The sequence below is a fragment of the Gymnodraco acuticeps genome, unplaced genomic scaffold, assembly GCF_902827175.1.
Source record: "Gymnodraco acuticeps unplaced genomic scaffold, fGymAcu1.1, whole genome shotgun sequence".
In the NCBI taxonomy this organism is placed as follows: domain Eukaryota; kingdom Metazoa; phylum Chordata; class Actinopteri; order Perciformes; family Bathydraconidae; genus Gymnodraco; species Gymnodraco acuticeps.
Window position 1 is genome coordinate 872,012 of NW_022990938.1, and position 17,883 is coordinate 889,894.

Consider the following 17,883-nt stretch of genomic DNA (forward strand, 5'->3'; position numbering starts at 1 on the left):
GGGAGACCCCCACCAACAAGCATGCAGTTTACCAGTGAACAATTAGCCCCGGAGCAAGAGCAGGCCCGGCACTGGCACATGTGGTTAAGAGGCGAGCGCTGCGGGAGAGCGCCAGATGATGAAGGGATGTGGATGGGAGGAGGAGGGGGAGAGAAGAGGACACTGGGGGTGAGGAGGGGGGGAAGGAGGAGTGTGCCAGACACGCGTGTGCCAGTTTTTGGCTACTGGGCTTCGTCATTCACTTATTGCAAATCTTTACAGAAAAGATAACGACGGATAATGGGCCCCCTCTTCAATTCCAAGACAACTTGAAGGAACCCATTCAGATTGAGCTGTAATGTGATGGCATCCGATTGCTGAGCGTTCTGCTACAACAAAAAAAACATCATCCCGTCCCTCCCCTCGTCCCGCCTCAAGCTTCTTGCTGCTGTGTAGCATGCCAAGTGGGCCCGGTGCCAGTCGCATTTGCAACCACAAGGGACCCTTGTCTTTTTGCCTTGCCTAATGAAATGACAATACAACAGATTTGCATATGTAGACACAGGTGTTGTAACAGGTTTGACTCCTCTTGACCTAAACCATGTTAAAAAAATAAAACATGCATGAAAAAGCTAAAAAAAAGAAAAGTTTATGACCAACAGCTGCCTGGAGGTATTTAGGCTCTAATGGGCACTCAAGTCTGCACCATCTGCCCTGCTGCTTGCCAGAAGTGACAATCTAAATTAAAAACCACTCATCAAATATCATAAAAATAAACCATTGTTTTGCTGCCTCCATATGTTGTGGCCATTTTATTTGGTTCGCAGAGAGCAGCAACGAAGTCTGAGCTTGGAGGCCGATAGATGTTATCCGGGGAAAATCCAGAGAGCCGTACAGTAGCCTGTAATTACACTCTGCCGATCCGCTGTCTTCAGACCAGAGCCCTGCGTCACCCTACACATTATCCAAGTTCATCCTCTGCACATTACAGAGTAGAAAACCCTAACGGAGCCAATGTGGTGAAAACAAGGTCATTGTTTAGAGTAGGATTAGGGGTTGCTATCCAAGAGCACAAGCTGGGTGTTCAGATGATCAAAGGAGATCAAATGTCTGCACTATACTTGATTTAACTGCTTTATTCAAATGTGTAATGCCAGAAACAAAAATGGTGGTGTGTTGCTGTGAAACAACCCACACTAACAGAGATGCATCTTTGAAAATGTCAAAAGTCTCTCCTTCACATTTGACCAAATTACATCCTGGCCCAAAGGGCTCGACTGGAAACATTCCTTTTGTCCTTTACTCAACGACACTGTACAACACCCAAACCCACTCAACACTGCCGCCTCCACCCAACCCCCCACCTCCATTTTTCCTCCTGCTTTTATTTAGAAGAGTAAGACAGAAGGAACAAACCTGAGACAGTCGTGACCCTGCGCGAGTGTTGTAACTTGGTCTAGAGCTACGCCGGCAGAAGGCAGCACCATATGCCCTCAGCCCCGAGCTGGATGCTCTTTCTGCAGCCTAATGTGCCTGTCAAAAACTGTTACTGTCACGACCCCCCCCCCATGTTTTTTTTTCCCTCTCACAACATGTTTGAAATAAACATTTTTTTGTGTCTCTTTGGGTAAAGAGAAAAGGTCTTCGGAGATGATTTACGCAGTGTTGATGTTTTCTGGTCTGAAGCAAAACCCTCTATGGTTGAAGCTCGGATAATGCCATTAAGATTACATTTTAATTTGTTAACTAATGGTTGTCAGATATTATTTAGGTTGGAACTTACCATAGAAGGGGACTTTCTTCTCCCTAAAATCTACCGGTATTGTCATTAATCACAGCTTTAAACAACCTTTCGCAGCCCCATTAAACACTGGTAGAGTTAGCTCCCACTGTTAGCCTACAGTGCTGTCTCACATGAGCTTTGACTGACAGGCTGATGGCTGGATGTGGGCTGAGCCACAATGACCTTGCCTTTTACCATGAGTGACCCTCTATCTTTAATGCAGGGCAGGACCGACAAAGCCAACACGTTTCTTCTCACCCGGACACTGTCCATCTGACCGTGACTTGAATAAAAGCTGCCGTGCCTTCACACCACAAGTAAACATGCAATGAGGAACAAAAAGGGCAGGTCTGAAGCTGATGTGTACTGTGATTCAAATGAGTACATAGTTAATTTGAGAAACAGAGCTCATGGCAGCTCAGTGTCAGCTCAACAGGAGACTATTGAACTCCAAGGTCACCGTTAAGACTCTAGTGCCAAGAGGTGAACTCTAAACCTTATGAAAAGGCATCCATTATCTTACATTGCTGACGAGGTATAGTGTAAACAAACCAAAACGTTTGTTTTATATCTTTACATGCACGACCCGTTATCCGCACCAGCCAAAAGCAACACTTTATGTGGCTTTACAATCCTAAGAGGATAAAATGACGTTATATTTGCAAAACAATCTTTTCAAGATATTTTTACATTTGATTGTTTTGGTATGAGTAAATGTGTAAACGCATAGGCTTTTTAACAAAGCAAGCATGAAACCAATAAATAATAAACTGAAACAAATTCTACATGTGACTAGAGATGAAACAAAAGGCTAGTCACCGACTGGCTCTTTGCTCAGATAGTTCTTAACAACGTTTTGTGTGGGCTGCCTGCAATCTCCTTTCTAATCCTCATCCCCTGACCCCACCCTGCACACATTTCTCCGGCCAAAGAGTCACATCGTCTCCCAACACCGTCGAGTCAGGCTTAAGAAGTGACCCAGAGCGTAACTAAAAAAGTCTGAGCTGTCTCAAGACCCTTAGTGGCACACAAAACATCATTACTGTGATGTGGATAATTACAGTGCAAAAGGGTGGCCTCTTAAGCATGTAATGCACTCTTTTATCTTAAGAAGTCAATCTCTCCCAAGCCGACAGCTTGCAGTATATGATCCTGGTAAATAAATACTTTTGCGCGGCACAAAAGTGTCATTAAAGGCCAAAACTGTCAACACAAATTCCATTCTTACAGGGGGGCTGGGGGGAGGGAAACGAAGTGGGAGGGGAGAAGGGAAAAAAAGGACTTGATCACTTCTGGTTGCTTTAACTTGCATGGAGGTTGTCATGGAAACATTTTTATAAACTGGGATATAACCTGTACATGTAATTGCCTTTAAGCTCAGTAAGAGGGCTAAGTTAGCCACACATGAAAACACAGTGTAGTTTCGCAGATGAGCTCAGTGAGATGTTTAGAAAGTGAAGCTGCCGCACCACTCCCTTGATTTTCTTACCCATTTTTCCCCCAAAAGCAGCAACACCTCAAGGGTTGAGCGAGCAGTCTGTTTCATTACAGAGGTGTTGGGGGATGGGTGATGGTGCAACTCAAAAGCCAATCCAAAAGTGTTTCATTGCCTAAGAAGTACTCTGACTCACAACAGAATTGATATGATCTGTTTAGAAAATCCACGTTGTGGTCTTAATTTGCCATCATTTTAAACCGTTAATTCATTACGTTTGTGCATTCATAGTTTTCATAGAACTCTCAGAACAAAAAATGAATTACAAAGCATTTCCTACTTCAGCTCAGCTGGACGCAACCATTTCCATATCTAAAGATCAAATCATGCATCAACCAGTGTTCATTGAGCTGAAAGCTGAATCTTAATATTGATAAATGATTGAAACGTATGACAGGGTATACACATTAATCCTGTGGAGGACATTCATTTTCCTATTACCATAATGTAGAGCACGAGCGCCCGATGATAAATGCAGCAATCAAAAAATGGACGCAGAGTGGGGAGAGTCGTGGTAATAAGTGCACTGCTCCCAACAACGGTCAGCGATGGAGGGAGACTAATGGCAAGTCTCTCTCCATCGCTCCCACTGCCTTGGGGGAAAAAATGCACCCTGGTTTTACAAAATCAAGTGACCTTACTTACTGCACACACCACCCCGATAACAAGTCAACAAGGGGGACTGTTTTAAGCATGCTTTAAGAAATGATTACAGGGGCACTTCAACAAAGGGGCTGATTGTGCACCGTCGATGACATATTTCACAAGGGGCATTTATTGCCGCCTGGCCTTTGAAGAGTGAGAGCTGCTGAGTGAGGGGGGAACTGGCCCACACCTGCATAACTGAGGAGGGAACACCTGTGCACCCTGTGGCTGGAACAAGGAGGGTCCACGCAGCTAATCCAGGGTGAAAGCTGATCAGAGGACAGGCCCGGAGAGTCCAGCATCTCCCACTACCTAGTTAGCCTTCCTTTACCAAAAAGTGACATCTATTGATTCTATAGCCACAGTGATTGCAAGAGTGAAATAGAGGAATTTAACAGAAGCTTTTATGAGCTGTTTTGATTCATAAGTTAGAATTGTAGATTATCATGAATTCTGAGCATCCCTGTTTGTTTCTGGACAAAACATATGGAATATAAAAATGGAGCAAGCAAGCACGGTAAGGTATTCAATGCTGATAATCATAGATCATGCAGATAAAGCATGAATAACTACAGCTCGTGCTTACAATCTAATTGCATTTCCTTTTTACTGAACAGGTTTTATGTTTAGGTTTGTATTTTGAAAACAGAAGGAGTGATTTAAAAAAAACACTTTTGAAACACACTATAAGCAACCCCTGGTTGTGACAGTAAAGGAATTTAACAACACAGAAATCTTTGCTTATTTAATAAATAAGACAAATGAATGACATTTAGATGGTGTAAGTGATGTACATATAACAATTGATATTACAAATTAAGGTTATTGTTTAGTCTTGTTTTTAGTAATTATTGAAATGTTTTATCAACACTAATAATTTACAGCAAACTCTAAATATATAGTAAAATTGCTTTTCATTACATTATTGCAAAAATAATAAGACATTAAATCTAAAAATGGGCTTTAAATCAAATACAATTTTAACAGGACAGTTATCAATACTTTTACCGAATTGAGCACACTTCTGAACAGACTCTCCTTTTTTAATTAGTTTCACGATATGTCATTTACCACTTGGTGGTAAATACATATCGTGTATGTGTAACAATGTGCAAGCACAATTTATAAATCTGAATTTAATGGTTAAATAATGAGCAGATAAGAAACAATAAGTTGGCTTTTTAAAAGTCAGTGCTCAGTGTTCGGAGCAGGCGAAGCGTTGACAGAGCTGTCTGAGGGTCCAACATGAAAAAGCTGAACTCTAGTCCTAGGTGATAAATGTAAAATAACAGCAGCTCGGTCATTAAAAAGCACAGGAAGTCCTCGCGCAACATGTAAATAATAACGTTCCAAGTTAAGTTGCAAAGCGCCAGATAACACGGGACAAACTTGTGGCCAGCGGTCCACTTCCTAATTCACAAAGTGTGGAGAGAAAACGGCTCATGGGGAGAAAAACTTACCACAAAAAATGGCAGGTATATTCTCCTCGCGGTAAAGTCAAAGGGACACACCAGGTGCGAAGTCGTCGTCCTCTGTGTTTGCAGAGATGTTCACACGTGACTGTCCAAGTTCACCATAACGCAGAGAAAATGAACAACAAGCTGCAGAGTAAATAAAAAGCTCAAATATTCCTCCGCTGGGCACCGCAGTCTGAGACACACACACACTCTCTCCTGCTGTCTCCCGTCAACGCCGCTGTTATTACTAATGCAACAGAGGGAAAAGCAGTACACTGAGTCCTGTTTGAATGACGCGCAATGCGAGGAAGACGCGGCTTGTTTTTTTTCTTCGTTACGATTCAAACACACATCAAGCTGTATCCCAGCAAGCAAGTATATTTGGGTCTAGAAACCCCCCCGGGGGAGGCACTTGCTTGTGCGCGGAGGTGTGTGTGTTGTTATTTTTGGGAGTACTGCGACCCCGTGTGACGTCAGGGCACCTGCTATGTCAACACAAAGTTATTTTTTTAAAGTTTGTTTCCCCTTTTTCAAACGGCGTGGGTTTTCTCTCTGTTATACGTTGCTCGTGTCGTATTGTTGGTGGGGAGAGAACCGGTAACGAGACGGTCCTTCCGACGAAGAGATAAGTGAGCCCGGTGCTCAATCTGAGAAACTTCATGAAATACACTACCATGAAGTCGCTTTATTACAAATGCATCTGCCATTTGTAACCAAATGAAAAAATCATTAAATATTGCCGTAATGTTCCAACAGGAACTGCATACAGCGACCACAAAGTGGGATATAACATGAAGTTGTGTGTCATATTTTTATGGTAAACTACATCGCTGTCATATTCTATTAAGACTTTTTAAATTCTAAATAAAATAAATATGCAATCTTATGTGTGAACATGAGTCAAAGGAAATACATCAGGCTTATTATTTTTAAAACATTCTTAATCTGCATAGTAAAAAGACAAATAACGATGTTCTGGGGGGGGGGGGGGGGGGGGGGGGGGGGTGTGCATACAGTAAAATGATGTGCAATGATAAATATCTTACAAATTAGTATCGTTATTATTTTTACAAAATTTCTCAAGTTAATGTAAACATACAGTACGTTTAGACTATGTATAGCTCATTCTAAATGTATAGCTCATTCTTAATGTCATCTAATGAAATCTAAAATAATATTATAATAAATAATAGTATTACAAGAAGATGTACATGCACTGTTTGACTGAAGGAATGTTTATTTTTAATTTTGCTAAAAGGTCATTTAGTCTATTTATTCTTTTAAAAGTAGATCCGAAACCAGACGTGCAGTTGTTCAAAGGCTTTGCTTTATTCTGTCTCGTCTTCCTTTTCTTCTTTTCAAACTGTTGAGACGTTCACGGTCAAGAAATTAATGACCAAATGATTATCAAGTTAAAAAAAAGGGGTGGAGGGGGGGGGGGGCACGTATTAAAAACATGTAAGAAACACAACAACTAATGTCCTGTATTCTTTCTACTGGCAATAATTAAAATGCTATATTTACTTTTATTTATATGATGAATGACTGTTTTTTGTATGTGATTTGTTCATGCCAATGATGGTTATATGTGTCTTTAATGAAAGAAACTCATCTTGCAGCATCTGTGTCTAAGCCTGTGCTGTATGTGTACATTTAAATGGCGTCAATAAAGTGAAGATATTTGTATTGACTTAAATACAAAATAGTCTGCATGTCTCTTGTAGTAAGAAGGCGTCTTATTGATGTTAATATGACAGTCATTTTCTTCTCTAGTAAAACTGTTTCACCATATGAATGGAAAAGCTTTGTGTTGCCATATAGCCTATGTATGCACTAAAATAGATACATTGAGATATATTCTCGCTGATATTTGTATTTGATTTGAAAAAAAACACGTGTTGTAGTTGATAGCATGTGAAACGCATATCATAATACCCAATATGTCAGTATTTGTTCAATTAGGTTTGTGTGTTGTTGTTTGTAACAAATCTTTATTGCTATTTTTTTTGAATCCATCGAAAATACAAAATGTAACAGCATCTTTGATGTGATCAGGCTGTAAAACAAGTATCATGGAATTGTGGTGGTATGCTGCCACCTACTGGTCAATGTTATATATGACAGTCTGTCAAAAGTAACAGGAGACAACGGAGTAAATAACTATACATGTAAGTGTATACATGTTTATTATTACCACTCTCCCACCATTTTATTGAAAATGTACATATTGTGTATTTTTTTATCCTGCATTAATATCGCAACAGAAGGGAAGTATACAAATATTAATTTTGCTGATGTGTATTTCTATCTGACATGTATTTCACTGATCATATAGTGCCATCTACTGATATACATTGGACATACAGTTCAAATACCACTGTGACCAAATAAATAAACGGTTGAATAAAATAAAATGTTTGACAATACTATTTAACATGTTGAATAAGCTTTTTTCTTTCTTTTTTAATAAGCAGTTTTGTCCCTGATTTATTTGCTTTCTTTTTAAAAAACAAAAACATGTTTGCATATGGTCACAGACTTGTCATTATATATCTGCCTTTACAGCTATTGCACATTGTGATGGTATTTACAGACCAAAACTACAATTGATAGTAAACAGAGAGCCTCAGCAGGTCACCTACCTGTGAAGGATTGTATTGCCAGCACTTTATTTACACAATAAACTGGATTTTAAGGTATAGGTACACTGCACGTTGGTGATTAGTTGAACTTCCTATCTGAGGAGGCAAACACACACAGGGTCACACACAATATTATCTCGTTTTTTGTAGTCTGTATATAAAAGGTCAGAGGTCAAAATTAGCATTTAGCAGAAGAGCATTTCCCCTTTGAGCAGTCCTGGGGACACTTGAGTACTACAAAATATTATTTCTGTTATTATTTCTATTACTTCCAATTATATTATTTAGAATTATTTCTAAAAAGGCTCCATTTTCTCTGTAAGGCTAAACTTAGGCACAGACACAATTTTACCTAAATGCTAATATTCAAATGCTAAAAATGCTCACAATGACAATGGAGACTTTCTTATGTTAACAATACTGTATTCACCACATTAGCTTAGAATGTTAGTAAGTGGTGGTAAACACAGAGTTGAAGGTGAAATGACTGATTAGTTCTCAAGTAGTTTAACAAATTCTGAATTAATACAATTATACCTTGTGATGGCACTTAATGAAAATGTAAGGACAGGTCACCATATTTATTTCTGACGTCAACTTCTGCAAAAAATGCAATAAATAGTTGAGATATTTCAATTTGTAGTTTGTAGGGCAGTGGAGGACTAAATGCATTAATATTCTATTTCCAGCCAAATAAAGGTATATTAGAGAAGTAAATTCAAGCTAATCAACATTGCTAGAAAGCGGAACATCAGTTTCCATTTCTGCACATTCTGAAAGAAGCACCATGGTTTAAGGCTGTACAGCTGAGTATTTAGAAGCACAGATTATATCAGGGATTACGTACAACTGTTACATGATGGCTTGTGTCATCATCTGACAACCATGACCAAAATAAAGTGTCATACCATAACACTCAGATCCAAAGTCCCATCTCAGCCATATCATTATTGTGTTTGGTAAAAGGGATACAGATAGTAAAGTTCAAATACAGATTTTTAACTCTGATTTTGGAATATTTACACATTGAAATCAGCTGTATATAGACACCATGGCAATGTACTATAAACATGGTTCTGTTAGTGCACTATTTTTACTTTGAAGTGTTTTATGGAAGCTATATTTTCCTTTATTTATTTTGTTACTAGCAAACATATTGTGCAAGGATAACTACGAGGATAAATGGTCTGCCCTGAACTAGTTATATATGAGCACTATTAATAGGTTTGGCTCAGACTCCCAGTGTTCAGCTGAAACCAAACTCCATCTGCCCAGTCACGTCCTCACCCTGCTCTCCCTTCTACAGTATCACTGCAGCCAGGCTACGGGCACTCTGCTCTGTGCTACCCTCTGAGCCAGACAGACGGTAGAACGGGCCGACAGCTGCCTCTCAGGCCTCCGCACAACATGGAGGGGACGCACATCCAACCCATGGAGGAGGATGGGGCCGTTATGGAGGAGGAAATGAAAATAAATGGGGAACAGGAAGAGGGAGAAATGGAGGCCTCGGAAGAGGAAACAGATGAGGACTGCGAACCGGAGCCCCCACACGTCATTCGGAGGAAGGTGTCGTTTGCCGATGCGTTCGGTCTCAACTTGGTGTCAGTGAAGGAGTTTGACAATGTCACAGAGTCAGAGGTCAGCCACCCCCCGAAGAGTAAGGCAATCCCTCTACTGGAGGAGTTCTACATGTCCTGCCTGTTTACAGCCCCCTCATCCCCGGAGGAGCTCGACCAGAGGCTACAAACACAGATGGTTGAACTTGAAAGCATGGAGCTCCTCCCGGGGACCACCACACTGCGTGGCACCATCAGGGTGGTCAACCTCTGCTATAGTAAGTCAGTTTACGCCCGGGTGACCCTGGATCGCTGGACGAGCCAATTTGACTTGTTGGCGGAGTACGTGCCTGGATCCAGTGACAGGAAAACAGACAGGTTTACCTTCATGTACACCCTGGTACCTCCCTTTGATAGAGAGGGGGCCAGAGTGGAGATCTCTCTGCGTTATGAGACCTCCGTGAGCACTTTTTGGGCTAATAACGCAGGGTTGAACTATGTGCTGTTCTGCCACCAGAAAGGACATGTGAAGGAGCACGTTCTCCGGGTGCAAGAGGAGAGTCACATCTACAAGAGCAAGAGGAGCTGTCTGAAAGCTATCATGTGAGATAACCTAATACTCAAGTTATTTTGTAAACATTCAACAGCACGAGGAAGTCGTGGCAATAGACGTCATAACATGGAAATCAATATTCAGATAAAACCGTTTTTGGATATATCAGTGCAAACTTTATTCATGTTGTGACAGTTTAGTAACAAATCAACCAGAAACAAGTGAAGGCTCCAAATGATTCATTTCCTGTGGTAGGACATTTAACACAGTGCTCTACTCCTGTCATCACGTGGAAGCTGGCCGGGCAATTGTGTGTTTACAGTAAGCCGTTATGTAACTTTCAGTAATGGCTGCTTGAAACACATATTGCCCTTTTAAGGTCAGGTGTGTGTCTAGGTTTCCATGACGTCTCACCATGGCTACGGATGCCAGATAGGCTTAGGCTACTTTTTTCTCTTTGAATGAACTCCAAATCAGAAAATGCGTTTTCTTCTGACCAGTAATTCCTTATTATCTTTGCTCTGATCTGAGTTGTTTCAGTTTGAAAGTTGTGCACACATTACAAACATTTTTTAAAAAACTGGCAAACATTCAAATTAAATTCACACGAAGGTATAAACTGTCTGCATGGAAATAGGGATCGCAGCTTTTTTCTGTACACCTTTTACTAATGTATTACAATTACAGCAAAGCCAGTGTTGGTGCATGTTACAGTACAGGAAGGATGAAGAAACAAAAGAGAATAAAAAAGGTATTGAGTGAAAGTGTGAACCCCACAAAAGGAGGATGAGAATTAAAACTTGAGCTCTTCGACAAAAACAGAAAATAGTTTCACCCTAAATAGTGATACCCACTCTGAATAGTTGCAAGATGCTGTCACAAAGAAACACTAACACAGAATGTGATTTAAAACACTATTATAATCTTATGTAATGTAAACCCTGCTTCATTTTGTAACCAAAGGAAGTGCACTGCAGAGGAAAACATCGAGGACAGCAGTAACACCTCAACAGCTGCTGCAGGTGTGTGTATACCTCATTTCTAGTTTCTATGTGTGTACATGCATACCTGATCAATAATGCAAGCACATGTTTTACTTGCAGAGGCAGAAGCCACACATAAAGCAGAGGAGGCTAACAGGAGGGGCAGCACAGATATACAATCCTTACTAGACCGTGAAGAACGCAACACTTTGGTAAGGTTCATTTGTTATATTTTCAGTTTATTGTTGAAGCCTGGGAGAAAAAAGGCCTTCTATCACCTAGAAGTAAACACTGCTTGCAACAAAACCTGGTGTTCTATTCACCATGTCTCAAGCTGCCGATAACTGCAAATGTACAGTACAGTGAGAAAGTGTTTTGTTCTTTCTGCAAAGATACGATAGCCGAGCAAAAGATGATTGTTATACTGCACAGTGCTCAGTTGCCCCGAAAAATATGGAAAGTAAGCTAGCCTGCCACTTGATAGGCTGTCTGAAATGTGCAAACTAATAATAATAAAAGTAAACAAAAATAGGTGTATGTCATGAGGTTGCATCAGTATTGCCATGGATTGAGGTTTTAAAGTAGCTGCTGACTTTTAGATGAACAAAACTGGTAGCCTCTGATTAAACTAGGTCAAGCCTTAACACTTTAAATGACCTTTGACTCTTCTGACAGGTGGATAGCATTAACAGCCGACACCGAGCAGCCCGCTTGGCCCGTGTGAAGGAATACCTTTCCCAGAGGAGCCAGCACGTACCGAAGGCTCATTCACATGACTCAGCGACAAGCCAGGGGGTTTCTCAGCCTCTGCCTGCTCAGTGGGTTGACTCTGCCAGCTTTCTCCACCAACGGCAAAAGAATCCACAGGTGCTCACCTACCACCAGATTCCTCTGCTTACACTGGATTGGAACAATGACAAAGTCCATGAGAGGAGGGCTCCTGAAATGCGTGACATTTGGACTGGAACAGCTAAAATGACCTTGTCCAAAGCGTCAGAGGAGAAAACACCTTCTGTCAATGATATGTGGGAGGCATTTGATAACAGAACAGATGATAGCAGTGATAAAGAAACCTCGGTATGCGATGTATGGCAGGCATTTCTTAATGAGCCGAGCTGTACGGACCGTTCTGCTGTTCCAGAGTCAGAATGGCTGCAGACAGCAGCATCAGTTTCTCCCTCAAATGATAAAGAGCCCAATGCTCGAAATACAGCAAGCAGTCAAGAGCAAGAATTTCAGGTGGGCACGGATACACCCACCACCTTACATGCACACACCTTAGCTGCATGCCAGCTGCTGTCAGACAGTCTTCCTGCTGATGTTGCGTTGAACACTGAAGACCTCCAGCCAGAAGAGGCATCTGTCAGCAGCCCAAGAGACGACGAAACAGTGACACGAGACACATCCCAAAGGTCACAGACAAACTCCGTTACAGACACTCCGCAGATATTTTGCCTCAAGGGGGCAACGCAGGTGACCGAAGGCTCTGTTGACAGTTCAACTGAGTGTCACAAGCATACGATCTGGGGGCAAGGAAGAGAGGAAATAATAGGAGGAGCAGAAGGAAAAGGGCAGGATGAGCCCTTCACACAATATTCACATGACTTAGTAACAAGCTCAGGGGAGTCGGAGACAACAGACATGACAGCAATGCCAGAGTCTCAGAATGCCACCGACGATGATAGGATCTCACAGGGGCTGGATGAGGGTCTTTCTTCCAGCAGGGAAGGCGAGGTTACAGGTACCGCACAGAGCATGATGGATGACAAGCTGGCATTTACAGGGACAATCAGAAATGGGACAAAGGATGGGGAGAGGTTTGTCTTTTCTACATCCAGACAAGGAAGGGAGGAAGGGATGGTGAATAGCTGTACGGAAAATAAAGCAGCTGCAGATGAGGAGATATTTAGGCCACAGAAGAGAGAAGAGTGTGAAATTTCCCAGCAGTGTGCAGATGAAAAGCAACATGGGGAAGTCAGGCAGAACCAAAACAGTGAAAACCCATTACAGGAGAATGAAAATGAAATAAAACTTGCACAGAAAAATGCAGATGAATCCAATCTGAGCAATACCTCTGAGGTACATTTCACGCAAAGTCAAATAATGCCAAGTGAATTCAAATTAGATGAATCAGACAGCGAGGATGTTGCATCAAACAGCAAAGACTTGGAAGTATTCAAAAGGACAGAGATGGAACCTTCCTATTTTACAAGAGACGAAACAATCAGACTAATTGGTGCAGAAGTGGGAATGGTTCAGGTATTAAATGAGGAGCAACTTAATTCATTGTGGCAGAGGGGGAACACATCAATAATTTCGGAACAACACAAACAGACAAGGACAATCGAAGCAGGGGATGTGGAGTGCATTCAGAAAGAGGAAGACCCAAGACAGACACAAATAGAGGAAAATATTGTACCAAAATTGGAAACAGGTGTATTAGTTTCAAATCAGGGAGAGAAAGAAAGTAGGAGCTGTGATGGAATAATAGAAGAGCAACCGGAAATAATGGTTACATTCGATGGGAAAGACTTCCAAGGTGTTCCTGATAGACCCTTTTCAACAGATAAATGCAACACTTACCGAGTAGAGGTTTTAGACATGAAATTGACTCATTCACAGGATGCCAGTCAGAAAGAGGATGTCGGCTGTGAAATAAGCCCAGAAGAAGTTATGGAGAAGAAGAGCGTTGCAATGAAAGACACTTCAACAGAACTTCAACACCAACCTGAGACATTAGAAAGCAGAAAACGTATGAGTCACAGAGACACTGATGAGAGCATGAGCATTGGAGAGCTGAACATAGAAGTGCTGGAGGACTTGATGGGTAATGTGGAGGACCCTCAGGGGGAGAGGAAGAACGCACCAGCTGAATTGAAAGAACAAGAGTTGTCAGCAGAAGTTGAGAGCTCTACACGTGTTGAATATAAAAGATTGTCAGAGGGAACAAAAGACTCTATTATAGCAGAAAATACTGCAGCACTTGAAGTGATCGAGTCTGGATTGGATGAGATGTTCATCGAAAGATTTGGAGAAGATTTGATCAGTGGGATTTGGGAAGAGGTGTTTGGTCGGAGAAACCTGGCTTCTAATAGAGACACCGATATTGTTGAGGGAATGGGGGGGGAAACAGGCAGTTAAACCTGATATTACACTTTTTGAGAAAGACTTCAATGATGCATTGTCCTTGATAGAACTGCCAACAGATCAAACCTTAGCCACTGAGAGTAAGGAATTCTCCCCAAAAGAGAGTCTGTCACTCACCACAGCAGAACAAACCAACTTTCTATCACAATTACAGACAGATTTGAATACAAGTGCTCATCTCAGTAAAGATTTCACCCCCATTGCGGCAGCTCAGAGTAGTCCATCATTGACCGAATCAGCCCAACGCTCTATAAAGGCCCAGGAACATTTCACTCAAACAAAAGAAAGATCTGTCACCTGTCAGGAAACAAGTAGACACATAGAAAGATTTGGAGAATATCTGATTGGTGAGATTTGGCATGAGGTGTTTGGTCGGAGAGAACAGGCCTCTAAAGGACACACCGATATTGTTGATAGAACAAGCGAGCTGGCCGGTAAACCTGATTTTACACGAGATTGTCTTTTTGAGAAAGACTCCAATGGTGCTTTTGATTCTGGTGCATTTTCCTTGACACAAATGCAAAAATATGGAAATCCAAAGGATCAGGAAAACTACCCTGAAACAAAAGAAAGATCTGTCACACGTCAGGAAACAGGCAGACAAATAGAAGAAGTCGCCCACAGAGAGGGTTTTAATCAATCGGCCCACCCCTCTCACAAACATCGGAGTTCTGAAATGAAAAAAGAGTCTGATAGAGTTGTATGGTGGAGTAAGTTATACATCCTTCATCACATCACCAGACTTCTAATGTGCGTCCTCGTAGTCGCTGGATTCTTCTTCAGCCTTTTCCTGTATGATTTCCCAGCATTCTTTGCGCTCTACACATTTTCATTGTGCTGGTGGTTTTATAAGTGGAAGACACATCGAGTGACGACAAACAAGGGGATGGTGGGATTGGCTGAGAGTTAACGGAGATAGAAAGGTGTGAACAACTGCTGTGTGTAGCATTTTACATCACTAGTACATTACTGTCAAATGAATGGTAATGCCTTCCATTTCTTCAGTCGGGAAAACCGTTGTCAACCATTGAGAAGACTATTGACAAATGGGTACAATAAAACGAAATGCTACACACAGCATTTGTATTGTGTGTGTGTGTGTGTGTGTGTGTGTGTGTGTTCACATTTGGTTGTTTCTAACTCTAAGTGAGTTCATTGCAGTGGTTTCCAACTTTTGCAATTTCAAGAGTCCAAGAAGACTTGGTTAAAGAGCTTTGTTTATTGTTTAATTAAATCGAAAAATACATAAAAAGCAATATGCAGTAGAAATGTGTTTTTTCATTTTATTCATCTTCCGTCTCTTGACCTTTTACATTTGTCTTGCGACCCCTTGTGGTGGTCCCCGACCACTGAATAAATCAACAAGCATTTTCTTTTTCAAATAATCATGACAAAATAAGAACAGGGCTACTATTTGTTTTCTCTCTTTGATAAATAACCATGAGCATGTTGTTGAATGTGTTAGTTAGCGCTGAATTAGTGTTAACAAGTATGTGTAGGATGTGTGTATGTTAGCAGTGTTTTATGGGCCCAATATCACTTTACAATTCACCAAATGGAACAAATAGAGTGTGATGCTAGACAAAGGACATCTACAATACTGGGGCATTGGAGGCTGAAACATTTCTATTTCATTGCTTTTCTTCAATAAACGAAATTAGTTTGACAAAAAACTAAAAAGACTTTAAATGTTTTTTGTGTCAAATGTTATATTGTGCTAGATTTTGGCATTTCTCATGAGAAACAACAACAGCAGGGAACAGTAGGATTTATTTCCTCTTACTCAAAATGAAATAACTATCTTCACATCAAACTGTTGGATGGATACAAAAAAGTATCTCAGATCTATTTGTACCTGATATTTACACATACTCTCTGTAATCCCTTATACTTTCTATTTGTTCAACTCTTTTAGTGCTTTTGTATAATGTACTGTTTTGGTGTCTTATTTCAGATACAGTGAGATTTCATTTGTTACATTGCTTGCTAATACTCACATGCACTATATTCTGCATTAATAGCCACAAACTTCACCATATTCTTGTGATAAGTTACTGACTTTGAGATGACACCGTTCACAGACCAGAGGATCAGTCAGCAGTTCTTTGTTCCTGGATTTGGAGATGGCTATAAAAAGGTAATTTCAAGGAAGTTGTAACATTAAGAAAAGGTCAAAGATATGACGATCTTTGAAGAGGTATAATCTGAGGAATTTCAGCAGAATTACATGTTGATTATCAAATAAATCAACTCTTTGAAGCTTAGCAGCAGTCTTTAAAGTGAAAACGAGGCTCCAATCTTTGAAACTTTAAGTGACTCCTTAGAGACAGAGGACATTTTATTACCTGCTGACAGGAGCTTGACTTTAGTGAAATTCACATCGCAAATAGTCCATTTCATCCCTGCTCAAGTTGCTAATGTGACTTACTTAAAGCACTGGGTAAAGCACGAGGTTAATAATACAATAGGATACAATTCAGGCTTTTGACATATACAGCATGAAATAAACTAATAATCAAAATATGGCAATCAAGTCACTCCAGACCAAAGAAAACACCAGGTCATACAGAAAAAACAGTACATTATGTAAGTGGCAATATTAATGTAAAAAACACATGGCGGTCATTTTTTACATACATAAACAAAATGGCACAAAGGCTCAAATACAAATGTAAAAATTAGCAGGTAAAAAGAAGCCTATAGGTTATTCAAGGAAGGGCCCCACTCTCTGCCCCAATTCACTGCTCTTGATACATGATATTTGGGAAATGGTTTTGACATACGCAAACACACATGTGACCGGATCATTATAACAAACACTAGATTAAGGGACATTTTGCGATGTGATGGAAAATGACTGTAATTTAGAAGAAGATTCAACTTATTGTCATGACGTAGTACAGGTACTATGTAACGAAACGGTTTCTCTGCATTTGACCAATCCTAGTGTTAGGAGCAGTGGGCTGTACGGCACTCGGGAAGCAGTGTAGGGAACGGTGCCTTGCTCAGAGACACCTCGGTCGCCCTTGGTCTTTACGGGACTTGAACTGGTGACCCAGTTGCCAAGCCAAGTCCCTATGGACTTCGCCACCATCAATTCATGCAGGAATGATCAAAATATGATAAGTAATAACATTGATAATAACTGAGAGATCTTGATACATCTCCACCAACACTATAGTGCCGTTTCATTCAAGTCAGTAATTAAAGTTTATTATGTCTAACTGCTAGAGACTATATACTAACTATAAAGAGTTCTTTATTTTTAAGACTTTCCTACATCTGCGTGTGTGTGTGTGTGTGTGTGTGTGTGTGTGTGTGTGTGTGTGTGTGTGTGTGTGTGTGTGTGTGTGTGTGTGTGTGTGTGTGTGTGTGGTGATGCGTCTGTCAGTTGCATGTACTTACGTTTGTTTCCATCTCCATACTGATGGGAAATACAGTGAAGGAAGCATTTGATGGATGGCAATATGCCAAACGGCAGCCATGTCCAACCCTAAGGAAACATCAAAATGGATAAACCATGATTATATGTTAACGAAAAAATATATTAAAATGTGTTTTGAGCATATTTCACTCCCCAAAGCCTTCTCAACATGCTTCAGTGATGGTGAGGCTGTCACTCTACATATTATCTGCTCATCCA

General features: G+C 40.8%; 1 protein-coding gene across 1 annotated transcript in view; it reads right to left on the reverse strand.

Moving 5' to 3' along the window:
- Nucleotides 1-5,817, reverse strand: part of foxp2 (forkhead box P2) — a 95,602-nt gene extending 89,785 nt beyond the window's left edge. The window contains 1 exon segment of the mRNA XM_034234293.1: nt 5,363-5,817. The gene's annotated coding sequence lies outside the window, so the exon portion shown is untranslated.
- Nucleotides 5,818-17,883: the final 12,066 nt, after the last annotated feature.